A 23,129-nucleotide genomic window follows, 5' to 3' on the forward strand; every position below is an offset into this window, starting at 1 on the left:
CTACAAGTTAGCCCTCAGTTCCTAGAAAGAATTGCCCAATATATAGGTGTAGATTCAGTGTGTCCATGAGAAGAAGTGGGCCTTTCTACACTACCGTCTTGGACCCCTCTTAAAAGAATCCCTTCTTCTAAAATTATAAATAATAACCCATTGTGTATTATCACAATTTGCTTACCAATTCATCGATAAATGGATGCCTAGTTTGCTTTCACATTTAGCTATTGTTAGCAATGCTCCTATGAGCATGATTGTACAAATAGCTCTTCCATATCTTACTTTCAGTTCTTCTATGTATATACCAGGATTGGAACTGTTGGATCATATGCTAATCTTAGTTTCTAATATTTTTAAGGAATCACTTTATTGTTTTCCACAGTGTCTGTGCAATTTTCTATTCTCACAAACAGTTCAGAAGTGGTTTAATTTCTCCGTATACTCTCCTAATATTTGTGTAATATTGTTTTCTTGATCCCATTTTTTACCTTTAGATTTTTGTTAGCTCTGTTTAATTCTACTACACTTGAAGTGCTTGCTGCTGGCTTCCATGACACCACAAAATATAAACTGTCTTATTGATATTATTTACCTTTGCCTCTTTTGTTCCTGATCTCTAAATGCCAGTACCCCTCTAATGTCTAATTACAACTCCTAAACTATTTTTATTAACTCTTCTTCTACTATAATTTAACCAAATTCTGTGCATGTAAACCAATTGCCAATAGATCCTACATATTTTTGTTGATCCTCCATGTGATAATTGAATCACTTTGAATTTTACAGTAGAATATATTGGAAAGGCAGTCTATCAGAAAATTCATACACATTATATATATATATATATATATATATATATATATACTCATTTTAGAATTCAAACTTGAATTCACTGTTATCCAATATTACTCAAAACTACAGTGAAATAACTTATATTAGAGAGGCAGTCACTAGGGTATATGTTAATATTCTTATTATAAATGAGTTTATAGTTTATAATTGTTCAAGTAGATTACTGAATATATAATCTGGATAAGTATAGTTCAGCTTTCATTCCAAAGTGATTGTAATTAATTTCATATATTCTCTAGAGCATCAAGGGAAAATTAGTATCTAATAAAAATATCAGACAAATGAAGAAATGTTAACTGATTTATACTATTGACAATAATAGAAATCATTTGCTGCACTTGCATTATGTACAAAGCTCTGAGCCAATTAAAGATTTTACAAATATTCAGATTTAAATTCATGTAACAAAAAAGAGAGGACTGTTTTATTATTTTATTTTTCAGATGGAAAGAAAGTGGTGGAGAGTTCTAGCAAAACATGGCCCACTGGAGAAGGGAATGGCAAACCGCTTCAGTATTCTTGCCTTAGAATACCATGAACAATATGGAAAGCAAAAAAGATAGGACACTGAAAGATGAACTCCCCAGGTCAGTAGGTGCCCAATATGCTACTGTAGAATAGCAGAGAAATAACTTCAGAAAGAAAGAAGAAACAGAGCCAAAGCAAAAACAACAACCAGTTGTGGAAGTCACTGGAGATAGAAGTAAAGTCCAATGCAATAGAAAACAATATGGCATAGGAACCTGGAATGTTAGGTCCATGAATCAAGACAAATTCGAAGTGGTCAAACAGGAGATGGCAAAAGTGAACATCGACATTTTAGGAATCAGCAAACTAGAATGGACTGGAATGGATGAATTTAACTCAGATTACCATTGTATCTACTACTGTGGGCAAGAATTCCTTAGAAGAAATGGAGTAACCATCATAGTTGACAAAAGAGCCTGAAATGCAGTACTTGGATGCAATCTGAAAAATGACAGAATGATCTCTGTTCATTTCCAAGGTAAACCATTCAATATCACAATAATCTAAGTCTATGCCCCAACCAGTAATGTTGAAGAAGCTGAATTTGAAAGGTTCTATGAAGACCTACAAGACCTTCTAGAATGAACACCCAAAAAAGACATCCTTTTCATTATAGGGGACTGGAACGCAAAAGTAGGAAGTCAAGAGATACCTGGAGTAACAGGCAAATTTGGCTTTGGAGTACAGAATGAAGCAGGGCAAAGCCAACAGAATTTTGCCAACAGAATGAACTGGTCATGGAAAACACCCTATTCCAACAACACAAGAGACAACTCTACACATGGACATCACCAGATGCTCAATAATAAAATCAGATTGATTATATTCTTTACAGCCAAAGATGGAGACACTTTATGCAGTCATCAAAAAATAAGACCAGGAGATGCCTGTGGCCCAGATCACAAACTCCTTATTGTAAACTTCAGACTTAAATTTAAGAAAGTAGGGAAAGCCACTAGACCATTCAGGTATGACCTAAATCAAATCCCTTATGATTATACAGTAGAAATGACAAATACATCCAAAGGATTAGATCTGATAGATAGAGTACCTGAAGAACTATGGACAAAGGTTCATGGCACGGTACAGGAGGCAGTGACCAAGACCATCCCCAAGAAAAAGAAATGAAGAAAGACAAAACAGTTGTCTGACAAGGCCTTATAAATAGCTGAGAAAATAAGACAAGCTAAAGGCAAAGGAAAAAAGAATGGATATACCCATTTGAAAGCAGATTTCCAAGGAATGCAAGGAGAGATAAGAAAGTTTCCTCAGCAATCAATGCAAAGAAATAGAGGGAAACAATAGAATTGAAAAGACTAGAGATCTATTCAAGAAAATTTGCGATACCAAGGGAACATTTCATGCAAAGATGGGAAAAATGAAGAAAAGAAATGGTATGAATCAAAAAGAAGCTGAAGATATTAAGAAGAGGTAGCAAGAATACACAGAAGAACTGTACAAAATAGAACTTCACAACCCAGAAAATCATGATGGTGTAATCACTCACCTAGAGCCAGATCCTGGAACGTGCAGTCAAGCGGGCCTTAGGAAGCATCACTACAAACAAAGCTAGTAGAGGTGATGGAATTCCAGTAGAGCTATTTAAAATCCTAAAACAATGCTGTGAAACAGCTGTACTCAATATGCCAGCAAATTTGGAAAACTCAGCAGTGGCCACAGGACTGGAAAAGGTCAGTTTTCATTCCAACCCCAAAGAAAGGCAATGCCAAAGAATGCTCAAACTATCGCACAATTGCACTCATCACACACACTAGTAAAGTGATGCTCAAAATTCTCCAAGCCAGGAGTACGTGAACCATGAACTTCTATATGTTCAAGCTGGTTTAGAAAAGGCAGAGGAACCAGAGATAAAATTGCCAGCATATACTGGATCATCGAAAAAGCAAGAGAGTTCCAGAAAAACATCTATTTCTGTTTTATTGACTATGCCAAAGCCTTTGACTGTGTGGATCACAATAAACTGTGGAAAATTCTGAAAGAGATAGGAAGACTAGACCAACGGACCTGCCTCTTGAGAAATCTATATGCAGGTCAGGAAGCAACAGTTAGAACTGGACATGAAACAACAGACTATTTCCAAATCAGGAAAGGAGTACGTCAAGGCTGCATATTGTCACCCTGCTTATTTAACTTATATGCAGAGTACATCATGAGAAATGCTGGGGTGGATGAAGTCCAAGCTGGAATCAAGATTGCCAGGAGAAATATCAATAACCTCAGATATGCAGATGACACCACCCTTATGGCATAAAGTGAAGAAGAACTAAAGAGCGTCTTGATGAAAGTGAAAGAGGAGAGTGGAAAAGTTGGTTTAAAGCTCAACATTCAGAAAACTAAGTTCACGGCATCTGGTCCCATCACTTCATGGCAAATAGATGGGGAAGCAGTGGAAACAGTAAGAGACTTTATTATTCTGGGCTCCAAAATCACTGTAGATGGTGACTATAGCCATGAAATTAAAAGATACTTACTCCTTGGAAGAAAAGTTATGACCAACCTAGATAGCATATTAAAAAGCAGAGACATTACTTTGCCAACAAAGGTCTGTCTTGTCAAGGCTATGGCTTTTCCAGTAGTCATGTATGGATGTATAGGACTATAAACAAAGCCGAACACTGAAGAATTGATGCTTTTTAGCTATGGTGCTGGATAAAATGCTTAAGAGTCCTTTGGACTGCAAGGAGATCCAACCAGACCATCCTAAAGGAGATCATGTTGAGTGTTCATTGGAAGGATTGATGTTGAAGCTGAAACTCCAATACTTTGGCCACCTGATGCAAATAACTGATTCATTGGAAAAGACCCTGATGCTGGGAAAGATTGAGGGCAGGAGGAGAAGGTGATGACAGAGGCTGAGATCATCACCGACTCAATGGAGATGAGTTTGAGTAAACTCCGGGAGTTGGTGATGGACAGGGAGGCTTGGCCTTCTGTGGTCCACTGGGTCACGAAGAGTCGGACAAGACTAAGTGACTGAACGGAACTGAACTGAATTGACCAACAGCATTTTGATAGTCTCAGGTGTACAAAAAAAGTGATTCAGAGAAACTAAAGTAATTCAGTTCTACATATGCATGTGTTTACTCCTCAATCTCCCCTCTCATCCAGGCTTCCATACAATACTGAGCAGATTTCCCTGTGTTATACAGTAGGACCTTGTTGGTAATCCATTTTAATACAGCAGTGTGTTCATGTTCATCCCAAACTCTCCAATTATCCCTTTCTATACCCTTCCCTGTAGTAACCAAAATTTTTCTCTAAGTCTGTGAAAATTTTACAATTTAGTTCATTATTTTTAGATCCTGCATATAAGCAATATCATAAGACATTTTCTTTCTGACTCACTTCACTCAGTATGATAATCTCTAGATTCATCCCTGATCCTATTATCCAGCAAATGGCATTATTACATTTTTTCTAATGGGCTGAGTAGTATTCCATTGTACATATATCAGATCAGTCACTCAGTCATGCCTGACTCTTTGCGATCCCATGAATCACATCATGCCAAGCCTCCCTGTCCATCACCAACTCCCTGAGTTCACCCAGACTCACGTCCATTGAGTCAGTGATGCCATCCAGCCATCTCATCCTCTGTCGTCCCCTTCTCCTCTTGCCCCCAATCCCTCCCAGCATCAGAGACTTTTCCAATGAGTCAACTCTTCATATGAGGTGGCCAAAGTACTGGAGTTTCAGCTTTAGCATCATTCCTTCCAAAGAAATCCCAGGGCTGATCTCCTTCAGAATGGACTGGTTGGATCTCCTTGCAGTCCAAGGGACTCTCAAGAGTCTTCTCCAACACCACAGTTCAAAAGCATCAATTCTTCGGTGCTCAGCCTTCTTCACAGGCCAACTCTCACATCCATACATGACCACAGGCAAAACAATAGCCTTGACTAAACAGACCTTTGTTGGCAAAGTAATGTCTCTGCTTTTGAATATGCTATCTAGGTTGGTCATAACTTCCCTTCCAAGGAGTAAGCGTCTTTTAATTTCATGGCTGCAGTCACCATCTGCAGTGATTTTGGAGCCCAGAAAAATAAAGTCTGACACTGTTTCCACTGTTTCCCCATCTATTTCCTATGAAGTGGTGTGACCGGGTGCCATGATCTTCGTTTTCTGAATGTTGAGCTTTAAGCCAGTTTTTTCACTCCCCACTTTCACTTTCATCAAGAGGCTTTTGAGTTCCTCTTCACTTTCTGCCATAAGGGCGGTGTCATCTGCATATCTGAGGTTATTGATATTTCTCCCAGCAATCTTGATTCCACCTTGTGTTTCTCCCAGTCCAGCATTTCTCATGATGTACTCTGCATATAAGTTAAATAAACAGGGTGACAATATACAGCCTTGATGTACTCCTTTTCCTATTTGAAATATTACTCTGTTGATGGACATTTAGTTTGCTTCCATGTCTTGGCTGGTGTAAACAGTGCTTCAGTGAAAACTGGGGTGCATGTATCCTTTCAGATCATTTTTTCTCTGAATATATATGTTGAGGAATGAGATTGGCTATTTCTGTATCACCAATGCGCACTCCATACATAGAACAGATTAAGAGTTCCTATAAATAATGATCAATATATACCATAGTTCATGGAATATATCTATTTTTAGTAGGGATATTGAACATGAGCTGTTGTGGCCATTTTGCCAAACAAATTCAGATGCTAGAATTGAAACTTTTATTATTTTTACAAAATATATTCTTCAGTGTTCTGTGTTTCTATGTCTCACATTACTGAAAAAAATAGAAGGGCCACTAGTAGTACAGCAGTTCTATTATTAATGAAGAAGAGTGTATCCATTCTTTAGGTACATCTGAAGCTGTAATTTTTTTGTGATATAGCATTCTCACAATGTGTGATGAGAGATCAAATATACCCAAGATGGGAGGAAAATCAAAGACCTGCGATATATGGCCCATTTATTTTAGCATCCAGAATAAGAAAAAGCAAGAAGTTTTCTTGTTTCTATGACAACCACATATGGAAATTTCTCATTTCTAAAAAGGCTCTATGGATTTCATAAAATGAAGTTCAGAACTTTTAATAATAACAGATTTTTTACTTTCAAAAATATATGTTGCCCAAACGTATTTGTATTTGTTTTCACGTGATCATATGAGAAACAAACTATCTGAGACATTTCAAAATTCCTATATAAATTCTAGAAGAGAAACCATATTTTTATTTTACCTCCTCTGATTATAAATCATTGAATTTCCCATCAAAAGCTTCATTGCAGAACAGCCTCCAACAATTGTGTTCATATAAGTTCCAAGAGCTTGTGGGTTGGCAACAATCAGATGGATCCTGAACACAATGTATTTATTTACATTCCAGTGCTATAGGTAAACACAGGTGTATGCATATGTGTTATGCAGAGATGCATTGGATTTCTGATCAGAACCTCTTTGCTCCTTATTATGAATCTGTCTTCTGTTATCATCATTTTGTTTTTCTTGCCCATACCTTTCAAGATGACTTTTTGGGTCCCATTCAGTGACAATTTATGTAATGCCAAGATCTGCTTACCATACTTTGCAATACAAGTTTCTACTGTAGGAATATTTCTATAACATTTGGAGTCTGTCAATATCTGTGTTATTTGTTTAATTAAGCAAAATTGTTTTGCACTCATTTAAATTGGATGGGTAATGCAAACTTGGTTTGGCTAAGGACTGTTATCATTATGTGAGTACCTATTAAAGGTAGACATCTAAGAATCTGTCTGGAAACTCACACGGATATGGCAGAAACATTTCAAAAAGTGAAATTTCACTGATACTGGATATTACTGCTATTCATATAATTGATATAGAAGAAACACCTTATATCATGCTACTACTTTTTGCTCTTAATTTTTAAGATTAGCCATACAGAATGTTAATTTTTTTTGTTTGTTTTACAAAATGGGTAATTTCAACTGATCTGACTGAATATTTTCCTTTGATTACTCTCTGAATGCTTAGAAGATATCACTGTGATGCTTGACAAAATTCCCCATATACATTCATCCTATGCTCCAGAGCTTTTATTTCTCCTTCCTTTTTCAAAAATTGTCTCTTCCTCATCCTCCTGAGATAGACTGCTATCTCAGCACATCTATCTTGGTGAATAGAATACCACCCTGATTTCACCTCTGTGAAGCACAGCTCTCCCCCTCAAATGAATTAGACTCACCTCACTGCTCTAAACATCTGTTTCAAAATCTTACTTTTAAGATGTTCTAATGAAAACAACCTAGGCTTTTGTAAGCCAGGTTGGGTGACTGTGCCTTTACTGTTGAGATACTTTTTAACTTCACAAATGCCTAGCTCTCTGTGACATTCCTTACACCATGGAAGAAACTGTGGAATAACATTTTCATTTATGCCTGAAGCTAATACAATTATGTAAAGTTTAAAAATAAAATAAAATTGAAAAAAATTATTATATATAAAAAAAGAAGGAATTTTCTAAGTCCCTTGTTACATAAGTTGATAGCAGCTTTCCTGTTTCCCAGACAAGACAATATTAAACAGAGAAATGTCAGATTATTCCATAGCTCAAGTCTTAGACTGGCATTCATAATATCCTACTCTATTCCCAATCATGGTGAGTATGAAAAATGTCAAGAAGCTTGTACTGTCCATAAGATTTCCTTAGACCTATTTTATATGGTCACTTATAATCTGATTATGTCCTGAAAATCTCTGATCTTTATTCTCATCACATTTAAGCTGCCTACACTGAGTAAAATCCATTAAAAGTTCTAAATTCACAGCTACTTCTAGGTTTAGGATCTCAGGAAATTTGTGGTATTTATACAAAAAGGAAACTGCACATGCAGTTCACTGTGTCACATTTGAATTGGTGCCATAAATCATATGACTTCAGAAGGCACCATACCTTGCAGAGCCCATGACCCAGACACTCTGACAAGATATAGGCATGGAGATAGATTACTTTGGTCAATGGGACATTAAGAGATTCAACACAAGTTGTGACTTAAAAAAATGTCTATGCATTTAACTCTTGCTCTCTTTCTCTGTGTTTGGAAATGAAAAACCAAAATGTGAACAAGCCTGAGTTAACCTCTACTTTGAGAAACCACTTTGAGTTGAATTGAAGCTCTCCAGTCAACAGCCTTCAAACTGCAAGATGTATGATTGAGGCCACCTGCTTTGGTCTTTTCATGTTGGATTAAAAAACACCCAAAACAAGGCTTAAAAAAAGTTTACTTTTTTTTTTTTTTTTTCAGAATATGGTGTTTGAGTGTGGCTTGGCAGGGATGGCTCAACTTTGCTCTGCTTAGCAGCTGAGTCAGGTTAAAGGCTGAAGGCTAAAGTTATCTGAAGACTTACACTTCCCTCATGGTTAATGTGGACTGAATTTGCTGTGTGAATTCCTCTGCATGGGAAACTCAGTGTGGTTTGTCTGTATGGTCCAGTTTGGACTTCCTTCTCAGCATGCTTGATTAGTTGAAGAACAGGCATCTTAAGTAACAGAGCTAGGTACAAACTGTATAGCTTTTTTAATCCTAGCCTTGGAAACCATACATCTGGTATGGGCCCATCTGTGTTCAAGGAGAGGAAATAAGGACCCCAGTTCTCAGTGCAGGAGGGTCAATAGTGCATGTAAGAATATAATAAGAAATGAAATGTATACTAGTGTAGCCATTTTTGGATACTACATTTCAAATTATTCTAGACTCTCTAGCCCTTTCTCACCTGCTAGTGCACTCATTCATGAATGAATCCAAAAGAGATCTATGTTAACAATCACCCAAATTGTTAATTCCATGTATTATAATCTCGTAAACAACAGTTATTTTAAACCTCTGTTTTAGGCTGCTTTACAATGAACAAAAGGATGATATAATTAACGACACTGAGAGAAACAGTGATTTTGGAACAAATTCTAATATATGTGATACTGGCTTGGGACTAATTTGTGGGCAGATGATAGAACTGCTAGGGATGGTTAGAAAATCAGCATGGAAAAAGTTAATGTGGTGGTAAAACTGTGAGAAAACTCAGGAGAGTTTGGAAAAGGGATGGTTTTCTCTGGACTCTCAACATACATGATAGTAGATATAATCGTATCACCTTGCTAGGATTAGGAATGCTTTCATATTTTTATTATCTCAAATATCACATTTTGGAGAAGGAAATGGCAACCCACTCCAGTACTCTTGCCTGGAAAATCCCACGGATGGAGGAACCTGGTAAGCTACAGTCCATGGGGTTGAAAAGAGTCAGACACGACTGAGCTACTTCACTTTATTACTTTTAATTTGATTTAATATTACTTAGGTGGGGAAGATCCCCTGGAAGAGGAAATGACAGCTGACTCCAGTATTCTTGCCTGGAGAATCCCATGGACAGAGGAGCCACAAAGAGTCAGAAATGACTGAAGTGACTTGGCATACACAATATTACTTTATGGACACATCTTCTAGGGCTCTGAAATGGCTATTTTACAAAAACATGACCTTCCAGTTTTATCTGCTTTGGTATGGAAACACTACACTACAATGCTCTCTCATCTTTGTAGCAGTATAGCTGTCTCAAAATGTACTTGCATGAGCTGGCATTGCAGTAGGCTCTAGTATAGGTAGTCATGAGTTTCCTCTTATGCCCAAACCTCCAAAATTATCCTATGAAATGCATATGGTTGAATTCTAAAGTCCATATGCTATTTTATTTTTTCTAGAGTGCTCAGAAGATTAAGAATGAAGACTACAGAAGTGCTGTTGTTCTGTCACTCAGTCGTGTCTGACCCTTTGCAACCCAAAGGACTGCAGCACTCCAGGCCTCCATGTCCCTCACCATCTCCCAGAGTTTGCCCAAGTTCTTGTCCTTTGCACCAGTGAAGCTCTCCAGCCTGAGGGTCCTTGAAATTGCCAAAATACATAGCGCTCAGAATTGACTATTTTTTTTTTTAAGCATAGATCCATCCAGGGACATGGAATAAAAGTGAGTTCAAAGCTAATCTACAAAATAGTGGAAATTACTGAAAGTATTTTTGTATGTCTGACTGCAGACACCATTCCCTCCATGGCATATATTATTTTATTCCTCTATCTTGGCTTTATTTCTCTTTGTTCCCTGGTAGAAATTCCTCCCCACCCATCCCCATATCCCCACTATCCCATACTTAGTTTCTTCTTAGTTTAATAAACTTTTAGGGCTTCCCTGATGGCTCAATGGGTAAAAAATCTGCCTGGAGTGCAGGAAATATAGGTGATGAGGGCTCCATCCGTGGGTTGAGAAGATCCTCTGTAGAAGCAAATACTCCAGTATTCTTGCCTGGAGAATCCCTTGGATAGCTAAGCACGGTGGGCTACAGTCCACAGGGTTGCAAAGAGTCAGATACAAATGAGCAAATGAGCATAGTTTATTAACACCAGAAAAGTCATATTCTGCATTCTGTTGATGTTAACAGAAAATGTAGAGAGATAGAACTCTGCTTGGTCTACTTATATCTGTAATAAGAAAGAATGATCAGACCCATCAGAATATTCTGATCTTTGAATAAGGGTGACTTTGCTCTCTCAAAAACTGCTGGGCAGATATGTGATCCAATTTCTACTCCAGTTTCAACATTTTTGTCTTTTATGACTTCTCAATTTTGGTCTCTTAACTATATAATTAGATCACTTTGTCTTACCATATTTGGACTGAAAATTCACTGAGAGCACTTGGTTCCATTTAAGATGTACTTCATGCCTCTGAGGCATTTTGACTCATACCAGTTTTCATTTCCTCAAACATGGCTAACCTATGATGCCTAATAGGACTTCCCAGGTGGTGCTAGTGTTCAAGAATCTGCTTTCTAATGCAGGAGACACAAGAGAAGAGAGTTTGATCCCTGGATTGGGAAGATCCCCTTTAGTAGGAAATGAAATCCACTCCAATATTCTTGACTGAAAAATCCTATGGACAGAGGAGCCTGGAGGGCTACAGTCCATGGTATATCAGAGCTGGACACACACACACACACACACACACACACACACACACACACACACACAAGCCTAATAGGCTTTAAAGGTGGTGAATCTTGACCCAGACTTCAACCCTCTTTCTGTGGGAGGATCTGGGAGATCACGGTCTTACAGTCTCAAAAGAAAGAGAAACAAGAGTTTGGTGAGGTGATGTTGCTGAATAAACAGAAAACACACTGAGTTATGAAAACGGTTCAAATTCTCACCCAGCACCATACAGTAGGTCCTCCTTATTGGTTATCTATCTTATATATAGTAGTACATGTGTATTCATCCCAATGAAAGTCATTTCTTTAAGTGGACAAGATAAAATTGAAGGAAGAAAAAAATATATTGTTCAAATGTATCGATTAATTAACATGCAGTTAATTCAGACATTAAAAGGGTCAGGGTAAGCCAACTACAAATATTAACATGCCTCAATTAAAATTGATCATTAATTCTCATAGAAATATCAAGAGATATTCACAAAGCCTCTTTTATATTTCTTTCACCTAAAGCCAAAGTAAAGGAGATGAAAGATAGTTAAAAGGGTTATATTTGCTTTTGCCCATCCTTTATGCTTGATTTCTTCCAGTCATGATTTGGATTTTATTGGACCTTCTCTCCAAATTTCTCCATCAATGTACAAACACTTTTTGATAAATATGCCCTTGATATTTGCATTGCTGTTCCAGATCTCCCTAATATACAACAATTGCTATATATGCCAAAAACAAGTATACTGTAAAGTTCTTTTTTTTTTCCTTATGCCATATTCCATTACTTGGAGAAAGCAGTATGTAAATAAAGATAGCATTCAAGCTTTGAAACTCATTTTAATTCTCTTGTAATGACTTCCACAGTGCTTTCAAAATGAATGTCAATATCTCTGCAAGATACAAACTCATGAGCTCTTTCAGATACCTCCATAATTTGTCTCCCACCTTCTATACCATGACTTTATGAAGACTATAAGGGAGTCTTGCTTTACTTATCTTCCAAACTATTCTATTTTTATGTCAAAAATATTAAAATGTATGTTACCCAATATATATTTTTGTGGGTTTCCAAAACATTTATTGATTAAAAAATCAGGTGTTTGTCCAAACCTATCACTATTAATTAGTGAAGAGGCTTTTTTTTTTTTTTTTTTTTCCAATCTGGCTCAGACGGTAAAGCGTCTGTCTATGATGCAGGAGACCCGGGTTCAATCCCTGGATTGGGAAGATCCCTTGGAGAAGGAAATAGCAATCTAATCCAGTACTACTGCCTGGAAAATCCCATGGACAGAGGAGTCTGGTATGGTAGGCTACAGTGCATGGGGTCGCAAAGAGTGGGACACGACTGAGTGACTTCACGTTCACGTTCAAGTTGTATTTAGTGTATATCAATTGCTTCCTTTGTACTATTTTTTTTTTTTAAGTAAATGTAACCATGAGAAAAATTGTAAATCCAGAAAAGCTAGTGGATATCACCTCTAATCTTCTCATCCATTGTGTTTTGGTGGAACAAATGCTTCTCTTTTTCTTTCCCACTAAGAATGTCATGGCTAACATAAGCTCCTGCCAATCCAGTTTTCTCCATCAAAACATATTTATTTCAAAAAGGACATATGGAACACCTTATGTTCCAAAGATAGGAGTAAGCACATGGGATAAAGATCTGACTTAATAAAATCTAACTTCTACTAGGAAAGATGTACAACTATCAAGATACAATACTAGTTGGTTAATTTGGTTTCTGTTTTAAATCGCACGTTTTATTTTTGTGCTTGCAAAAGTAAAAATTAATCCTGTTTACAGTGATCAATATTTTGTTTCTGTAGAAACAGATGGAATCAGATGTGGCTCTTGAAATACTTTTTTTTCTCCAAGGTAACACCAGAAAAAATACTTAAGTCCTGCTTGAGCAAGCTCACTCTGAAAAAAATTAAAATGCATAAATAATTTTATACACCTTATTTAATGTCAGAAACTCTCATGTGGTATGAAATAAATTCCAATTCTGCACAAGAATTTCTGAGCCTGGAATACCTCAAGTATGTTTTTATTTTTTATTTTTTTTTCCTTTAGTAGTATCATAATGTTACAAATTTAGTTAAGTTAGTGTTAAACAACTTTGCAAGTTTTTAGAAGCGATGTCTAAAATCAATGTTATCATTCACTGCATCAAAATAATTAAAAATATCACTTTCTTGTTCATAAAACTTTTTTTCTAGGAAGCTCCTGAGTGTATATATAAATTTTAATGTTGCCTTATTTTTTCACTCATTGATTTATTTGAGCTGTATATGGAAAAGTAGAAATAATATTTGATATCAGAGTTAAAAATAGTTCTAATTAAAAAAGATAATTCCAATTTATAGCATATTGCTGTTCATCTGAGTTAAAATAAAACTGTCACACTTCATTTCAAATTCAATTATTCTGATCAATGTAGACAGACAATTCAACCCTTTAGGGTGACCTATGTTTTGTTTGTTTGTTTGTTTGTTTGTTTTTGTAAATTATTTTTTCTAAATATTTGAAATATTTAGAATAAATATTATTTATTTATAAATAATAAAATATAAATAAAATAAAAATAAATAAATATTTCTAAATAACTCCACTTTGTCAAAATGTATCTCATTAAAAAATTTTTCCACTGGATATTTATGAAGAATCCAATTTACTCTGTAATGTAAAATTTTCCTAATTTAACTTGACATAGAGTCACAGATTAACATTTGTAAGCCCTAAAATAAAGATGATCCTCAGCATATGTTTGCATATTTGCATTATTTTAATGCATGCTTTTGTCTCTCTCCTATGACATAAGACTCATATTTTATTGATATGTATCTAATGTTAGAACATTGCTTGCTATGAGTAAATATTCATGATCTATTATGAAAGAAACAAAGAACTAAAGAGAAAGAGAGAGAAGAAGAAAGAAGAGAGGGAGGAAGGAAAGCAGGGAGAGAAAATGTGAGGGAAGAAAGCAGGAAGAGGAGTAGGAAAGAAAAAAAAAAAGAGAGAGTGGTAAATCTCTTTTCCGGGCTTCCCAGGTGGTGCTAGCTGTAAAGAACCGGCTTGCCAATGCAGGAGACAGTAAGAGACATGGGTTCAATCCCTGAGTGGGGAAGATGCCCTGGAGGCAGGCATGGCAACTCACTCCACTATATCTGCCTGGAGAATCCCAGAGACAGAGGAGCCTTGTAGGCTACATCCAAGGGGTCGCAAAGAGTTGGGCACAACTGAAGCGACTTAGCATGCAGCCACACAAACCTCTTTTTGAAGATTAGGACTGAGAAAACACTTATGAATTCATTCAACTTCTACCCTGAGTACTCTACAAATTCTATACTCTTGAGTCCAGTTCTATACTCTTACTGTCATCTTGTATGATGACAGTAGGGAAATGACTCTCAGAGCTAGGAATTCTCTGTGAAAGAGTCATGGCTTACATACAGAATATTATTTTTCCTATTCTTTAATTAAACTGTCTGTGAGCAGAACACTATGAACATATTATTCATAACCCCTGCTCTTGAATTCTCTTACCAAACAAATGTTCAAATAATAGTATTCTCAAAGTAGAAAAAAGTGAAGCCGCTCAGTCATGTCTGACTCTATGTGACCCTGTGGACTGTAGCCTACCAGGTTCCTCCATCCATGGGATTCTCCAGGCAAGAATACTGGAGTGGGTTGCCATTTCCTTCTCCAGGAGATCTTCCTGACCCACGGATTGAACCCAGGTCTCCCACATTGCAGGCAGATGCTTTACTCTCTGAGCCACCAGGGAAGCCCCATCCCCAAAGTATTCACACTTAAAAAGCGAAATCTTAGCAGAAAATATTTCAAAAATTTCAGTTTTGTAGTAAACCTAGTGCCCCCTTCCCACCTATCAAGAATTTCAATGACTACTATAACATATTACATACTTATACTACTTGAGGTAATCTAGCTTCTTTGGGCTAAAAAATTATTAAAAGCATCTTCTTAAAAAATATCTTCTTTATAATAGGGAGCAAGGAAAAATAGTCATCATTCTAACTTTAACTGAATCTGACTCACTGGAATAATGCTACCTACATAGAATCTGCATTAAATATGGATTTGTCATTTGCTGCTTTCCACCTGCTATTGACTATACGACAATTCACAACAACTAATTAAAACCTTATTTCTTGTTATAAAAAAAAAAATCTCCCAAGAAAATTAGCTGTCTCAATGAGTAAGGCAATCAAAAATTAAGGTGGAAATGAAAAAGGAAGGCCAAAGCAAATTTGACTACTGTTTTCAGGGATCCCTGCATAATCCCATTTACCTACATCTGTAAATGTTCAACTCATGGTGAGTTTCCAGGAAACCAGTCTTCTTGTTGGTGGCTAGAACTTCCAGATTCACAATTAACACAGGCTGCAGTTGTCTTGGTCAAGAGAGCTCCTACCCTTAATCAATCTCAAGAGACTTCAGAAATATTTTTTTCAGCCATCCTCAACATATCATGTAATATTATCATTTTAAGTCACAATAAAATAAATTCCTGTGGCTAGCCATCTATTCTTTTTTTTAATCTTTACAGAATAACTACTGTGTCCATAATTACCTTCAACTCAGTCTCCCACAAAACATTCAAATATATGCTAAGGAAATCCTAATTGTGGTTATATTAAAATAATAAAATGAATAATATTGATGACAGCAAAACTCACACAATGTTATTTTTTCTTCAAAAGATCCATTTTATAAGTTAAGGTAAATTATACACATTAATTAACAAGTTACTTATACATTCAGGTTGTTTACTAAATATTTAATCTTACTTATATCTTGATTATTTTTCTTTGGAGAGTCAACCAAGATGTTGATATAAGTGAAACCTGAACTCCTCTCCTCCATAAATTCACAATTTGCACATGCAAATTGAGCAATTATCTATGAAAAAGACCCAGAAACTAGCTGAGGGACAGTGACTCTTACATACTGGACAAGTAAGAAGGTACTTACATTGAAACAGACAAGAAAGGTTGAGGCACTTAACAAAAATCCCACCATGGCAGAATGCCATACAAAGAGAACCTCAACTCCCAGCTCCTTCATGGGGTGTGAAGAGTTTGGATCTCACATCTAGTGTCCCAAATTTTAAGATTCCCCAGTCAGGGGTTGAGCCCCCAAAACACCGATTTCTGAAAGGCAATGAGGTTTTCACCCAAGAGACCCACAAGACAACAACGAACAAAGAAGCAGTTCTTAGTGGACTTACAGAGCATGTGTGTGGCTGTCTCCCCAGGACTCAGCTTAGTGAGGATGGGCAAAATTGCACACCTCTCAGTCTTCGTTTGAAAGGAGTTTGTCTGCATACTTTAAAAGCTTCTGCCTAAGGGCTGGGATTCTATTTTAGCAGATATCTTAGGGGTTAGCTGAAGCTCCATCCAGAGACTAAGGTAGGTCAGAGGAGACCTCTCCAAAATTTTTCCTCGAACCTGCTCCAAAAATAAAAGAAAGTCACTGGTGTTTTCCTGGTAAAGCTTGTACACACATCTCACGCCCCAGCCCTTGCAGCTGTCAGCCAGGGACAGGCCCATAGATAGTATGGCTCTGATGGTCAATGACACTTGCCTTCTCCAGTAAAACAGTTCAGTCCAGTTTAGTCGCTCAGTTGTGTCCAACTCTTTGTGACCTCATGAACCATAGCACTTCAGGCCTCCCTGTCCATCACCAACTCCCGGAGTCCACCCAAACCCATGTCCATTGAGTCAGTGATGCCATCCAACCATCTCATCCTCTGTCATCCCCTTCTCTTCCTGACCTCAACCTTTACCAGCATCAGGGTTTTTTCAAATGAGTCAGCTCTTCGCAACAGGTGGCCAAAGTATTGGAGTTTCAACTTCAACATCAGTCCTTCCAATGAACACCCAGGACTGATCTCCTTTAGGATGGACTGGTTGGACCTCCTTGCAGTCCAAGACACTCTCAAGAATCTTCTCCAACACCACAGTTCAAAATAATCAATTCTTTGGTGCACATGGTTCTTTATAGTCCAACTCTCCATGTATAGTCCATCCATATATGACCACTGGAAAAACAATAGCCTTGACTAGATGGACCTTTGTTGGCAAAGTAATGTCTCTGCTTTTTAATCTGCTGTCTAGGTTGGTCATAACTTTCCTTCTAAGGAGTAAGCGCCTTTTAATTTCATGGCTACAGTCACCATCTGCAGTGATTTTGAAGCCCAGAAAAATAAAGTTTCTCACTGTTTCCACTGCTTCCTCATCTATTTGCCATGAAGTGATGGGACTGGATGCCATGATCTTAGTTTTCTGAATGTTGAGCTTTAAGCCAACTTTTTCACTCTCCACTTTCCCTTTCATCAAGAGGCTTTTTAATTTTAGTTCCTCTTCACTTTCTGCCATAAGGGTGGTATCATCTGCCTATCTGAGGTTGTTGTTATTTCTCCCGGCAATCTTGATTCCAGCTTGTGCTTTCTCCAGCCCAGCGTTTCTCATGATATTCTGCATATAAGTTAAATAAGCAGGGTTACAATAGACAGCCTTGACATATTCCTTTCCTGATTTGGAATCAATCTGTTGTTCCATGTCCAGTTCTCACTATCGCTTCCTGGCCTGCATACAGATTTCTCAAGAGGCACGTCTGGTGATCTGGTATTCCCATCTCTTTCAGAATTCTCCACAGTTTATTGTGATCCACAGTCAAAGGCTTTGGCATAGTCAATAAAGCAGAAATAGATGTTTTTATGGAATGTTCTTGCTTTTTCCATGATCTAGCAGATGTTGGCAATTTGATCTCTGGTTCCTCTGCCTTTTCTAAAACCAGCTTGAACATCTGGAAGTTCATGGTTCATGTATTACTGGAGCCTGGCTTGGAGAATTTTGAGCATTACTTTACTAGTGTGTGCTATGAGTGCAATTGTGCAGTAGTTTGAGTATTCTTTGGCATTGCCTTTCTTTGGGATTGGAATGAAAACTGACCTTTTCCAGTCCTGTGGCCACTGCTGGGGTTTCCAAATTTGCTGGCATATTGAGTGCAGCACTTTTACAGGATCATCTTTCAGGATTTGAAATAGCTCAACTGGAATTCCATCACCTCCACTAGCTTTGTTCATAGTGATGCTTCCTAAGGCCCGCTTGTCTGGCTCTAGGTAAGTGTGAGTGATCACGCCATAGTGATCTTCTGGGTCATGAAGATCTTTTTTTGCATAGTTCTTCTGTGTATTCTTGCCACCTCTTCTTAATATCTTCTGCTTTTGTTAGGTCCATAACATTTTTCTCCTTTATTTTGCCCATATTTACATGAAATGTTCCCTTGGCATCTCTAATTTTCTTGAAGAGATCTCTAGTCTTTCCCATTCTATTGTTTTTCCTCTATTTCTTTTCATTGATCACTGAGGAAGGCTTTCTTAGCTCTCCCTGCTATTCTTTGGAACTCTGCATTCAAATGCATATATCTTTCCTTTTCTCCTTTGCTTTTCACTTCTCTTCTTTTTACAGCTATTTGTAACGTCTCCTCAGACAGCCATTTTGCTGTCTTGCATTTCTTTTTCTTGGTGATGATCTTGATTCCTGTTTCCTGCACAATGTCACAAACCTCTGTCCATAGTTCTTCAGGCACTCTGTCTATCAGATCTAGTCCCTTAAATCTATTTCTCACTTCCACTATATAGTCATAAAGGATTTGATTTAGGTCATACCTGAATGGTCTAGTGATTTTCCCTACTTTCTTCAATTTAAGTCTGAATTTGATGATAAGGAGTTCAAGATCTGAGCCACAGTCAGCTCCTGGTCTTATTTTTTTCTGACTGTATATAGTTTCTCATCTTTGGCTGCAAAGAATATAATCAATCTGATTTCGATGTTGACCATCTGGTGATGTCCATGTGTAGAGTCTTCTTTTGTGTTGTTGAAAGAGGGTGTTTGCTATGACCAATGCATTCTCTTGGCAGAACTCTGTTAGTCTTTGCCCTGCTTCATTCTGTACTCCAAGGCCAAATTTGCCTGTTACTCCAGGTGTTTCTTGACTTCCTACTTTTGCATTCCAGTCCCCTATAATGAAAAGGACATCTTTTTTGGGTGTTAGTTCTATAAGTTATTATAGGTCTTCATAGAACCATTCAACTTCAGCTTGTTCAGCGTTACTGGTCCAGGTGTAGACTTGGATTACTGTAATACTGAATGGTTTGTCTTGGAAACGAACACACAGTAACACAGGGTTAAAACAAACAAAGAAGCAGTTCTTAACAGGTGCAGGAGCACTTGTTACCTATATAGCTACATCTAGTACAGAGGGAAAAGGCAAAAATATCTGTTTCTCCTTAGAATGGGCTTAACTATACACTTTCTAACATTTTGTCTGAGGATACAGCTTCTAACCAGCCTGAATCTAGGTGCTGACAGTGATCCTCATATTAGGGTATCCAAGGGTCTTTGTAACACTCCAAATACTGAAGGCCACTAAGAATAAAGAAGCCAGCTTAGACGATCACAAAAACTTCAACAACAATCAATAGCATAGGCTAGGCTAACTGACAATTTTAATCTCATATACTGGGCTATTTTGTTACATTGGGGAAGGTAGCTGTTTTCTGTAAAGTATAGAAAGCAACACAGGAGAATCAAGAAGAATAAGGAAACAGAAGAACATTTTCCAAACACAATAGCAATAAAAATATCCAGACATAGATCCTAATGAAACAGAGATAAATGATTTACTTGATTGAAAATATAGAATCAGTCCTAAATAAATTCATTACGGTCAGTATAGTTATGCATGAACAAAGTGAGGAAATTAACAAGGAGATAGAAAATATAATAAAAGAGTCAAACAGAAATCACAGAAGTGGGAATAAATAGAACAAAAAAATTCCACAGAGAGGTTCAATATAAAGCTATCAGGTGCAAGACAGGATCAGCAAACTAAAATTCAGGGTAGTGGAATTCATCCAAAAAATGAAGCAAACATTATAACAAATGAAAAAGAGTGAAAATAGTTTAAGGGACATTGCAACATCACTAAGTAGACCAAAATTTGCATTACAGATATCTCAAAAGGGAGTAGAGAGGGAGAAAGTGACAGAAAGATATTCAAAGAAATAAGGGCTGAAAAGTTCCCTAACATGGGAGAATAAACATCTAGATTCAAGAAGTCCATAGAGATTACTAACAAGTTCAATTCAAAGAGACTCACACAGTGACACATTATAATTAAATTGTTGAGTTAAAGAAAAGGAATTTTAAGGGCATCAAGAGAAAAGCAACATGTATAAAAGAGAACCCATGAAAGATTATGTGTAGACCTTCTGAAGAAATGTTGCAGGTCTAAAAAGAGTGGGATGATATGTTAACACACTTAAAAAAAAAAAAAAAAGGTGAAAAAACTCCAACGAACACACCCTATTCAGAATAGAAAATGAGATAAAGAGTTGCAGAGAAAGATAAAGGATTGTATCACTGCAAGACTGCCTCATGAGAAATATTAAAGAAAATTCTTTAAGCTGAAATGAAAGAATGCTAGCTAGTAACAGGAAAATATATGAAAGCATAAAACTCACTGATAAGAGTACATTTATAGTTAAATTCAAAATATGATAATGTTGTAATTGTGATAGTTATTTATAACTCCAGTATGCAAAATAAATGTATTAAAATAACCATTACTACAATAATTTTCTAATGGATTGATCATGTAAAATGATGCAAATTGTGATAACAATAAGTAAAATTTGTTGGGAGGGCTTTTTTATGCATGCAAACATTAGTTATTATCAGATTAAAACAGACTTAAAGTATGTTTTATGAACCCTCATGGTAATCATAAGCAAAAGTCTTTAATAGCTACACAAAAGATTAAGAGAAAAGAATCAAAGAATGCCACTACAAAAAAAATCATAAAATCACAGAGAAAGAGAACAAGAGAGGAAAAAAAAAATTATTGAAAAGGAACCAGAAAACAATTAAATAATGAAAATACTATCTATCATGTTAACAATAACTTTAAATATAAAAAGATTAAATTATCAAGTTGGAAGAAACAGAATGGCTTAATCAGTTCAGTCGCTCAATCATGTCTGACTCTGCAATCCCATGGACTGCAGCACAGGAGCCTTCCCTGTCCATCGCCAATTCCCAGAGCCAACCCAAACTCATGTCCACTGCTACAGTGATGCCATCCAACCATCTCATCCTCTGTCATCCCCTTCTCCTGCCACCTTCAATCTTTCCCAGCACTGGGGCCTTTTCCAAAAAATTGTTTCTTCCAATCAGGTGGCCAAAGTATTGGAGTTTCAGCTTCAGCATCATGCCTTCCAATGAATATTCAGGAATGATTTTCTTTAAGATTGACTGGTTGGATATCCTGGAGAGTCTCCAAGGGACTCTCAAGAATCTTCTTCAACACCACAGTTCAAAAACATCAATACTGTTACCGTCTTTCATGTTGATATATGGCAAAACCAATACAATATTGTAAAATTAAAAAATAAAATATAAAAAAAAAATTCAAAAAAAAAGAAACAACAAAAACATCAATACTTGGTGCTCAGCTTTCTTTATAGCTCAACTCTCACATCCATACATGAATACTTGAAAAACCATAGCTTTGCCTAGATGGGCTTTTGTTGGTAAAGTAATGTCTCTTCTTTTTAATATGCTGTTTAGGTTGGCCACAGCTTTTCTTCCAAGGAGCAAGAGTCTTTTAATTTCATGGTTTCATTCACCATATACAGTGATTTTGGAGCCCCCAGAAATAAAGTCTCTCACTGTTTCCATTGTTTCCCCATCTATTTGCCATGAAGTGATGGGACCGGATGCCATGAATTTACTTTTCTGAATGTTGAATTTTAAGCCAACTTTTTCACCCTTCTCTTTCACTTTCATCAAGTGGCTCTTTAGTTCTTTATCACTTTTTGCCACAAGGGTGGTGTCATCTGTGTATCTGAGGTTATTGATATTTCTCCCAAGAAAAAGGAATGCAAAAATTCAAAATGGTTCCCTGATGAGGTCTTACAAATTGCTGAGAACAGAGGAGAAGTGAAAGGCAAAGGAGAAAAGGAAATTATACCCATTGGAATGCACAGTTCCAAAGAATAGCAAGGAGAGCTAAGAAAGCTTTCCTCAGCGATCAATGCAAAAAAAAAAAAAAAAAAAAAAAAAAGGAAAACAGTAGAATGGGAAAGACTAGAGATCTCTTCAAGAAAATTAGAGATTCCAAGAGAATATTTCATGCAAAGATGAACACAATAAACAACAGAAATTGTATGGACCTAACAGAAGCAGATGATATTAAGAAGAGGTGGCAAGAATATACAGAAGAATTATACAAAAAAAGATCTTCATGACCCAGATAATCACGATGGTGCAATCACTCACCTAGAGCCAGACATCCTGGAATGTGAAGTCAAGTAGGCCTTGGGAAGCATCACTAAAAACAAAGCTCGTGGAGGTGATGGGATTCCAGTTGAACTATTTCAAATATTAAAAGATGATGCTGTGAAAGTGCTGCACACAATAAGCCAGCAATTTTGGAAAACTCAGCAGTGGCTGCAGGACTGGAAAAGACCAGTTTTCATTCGAATCCCAAAGAAAGGCAATTCCAAAGAATGTTCAAATTACCACACAATTGCTCTCATTTCACACACTAGTAAAGTAATGCTCAAAATCCTCCAAGCCAGGCTTCAACAGTACATGAACCATGAATTCCCAGATGTTCAAGCTGAATTTAGAAAAGGCAGAGGAACCAGATTTCAAACTGCCAACATCTGCT

The sequence above is a fragment of the Bubalus kerabau genome, chromosome 11, assembly GCF_029407905.1.
Source record: "Bubalus kerabau isolate K-KA32 ecotype Philippines breed swamp buffalo chromosome 11, PCC_UOA_SB_1v2, whole genome shotgun sequence".
Classification (NCBI taxonomy): domain Eukaryota; kingdom Metazoa; phylum Chordata; class Mammalia; order Artiodactyla; family Bovidae; genus Bubalus; species Bubalus kerabau.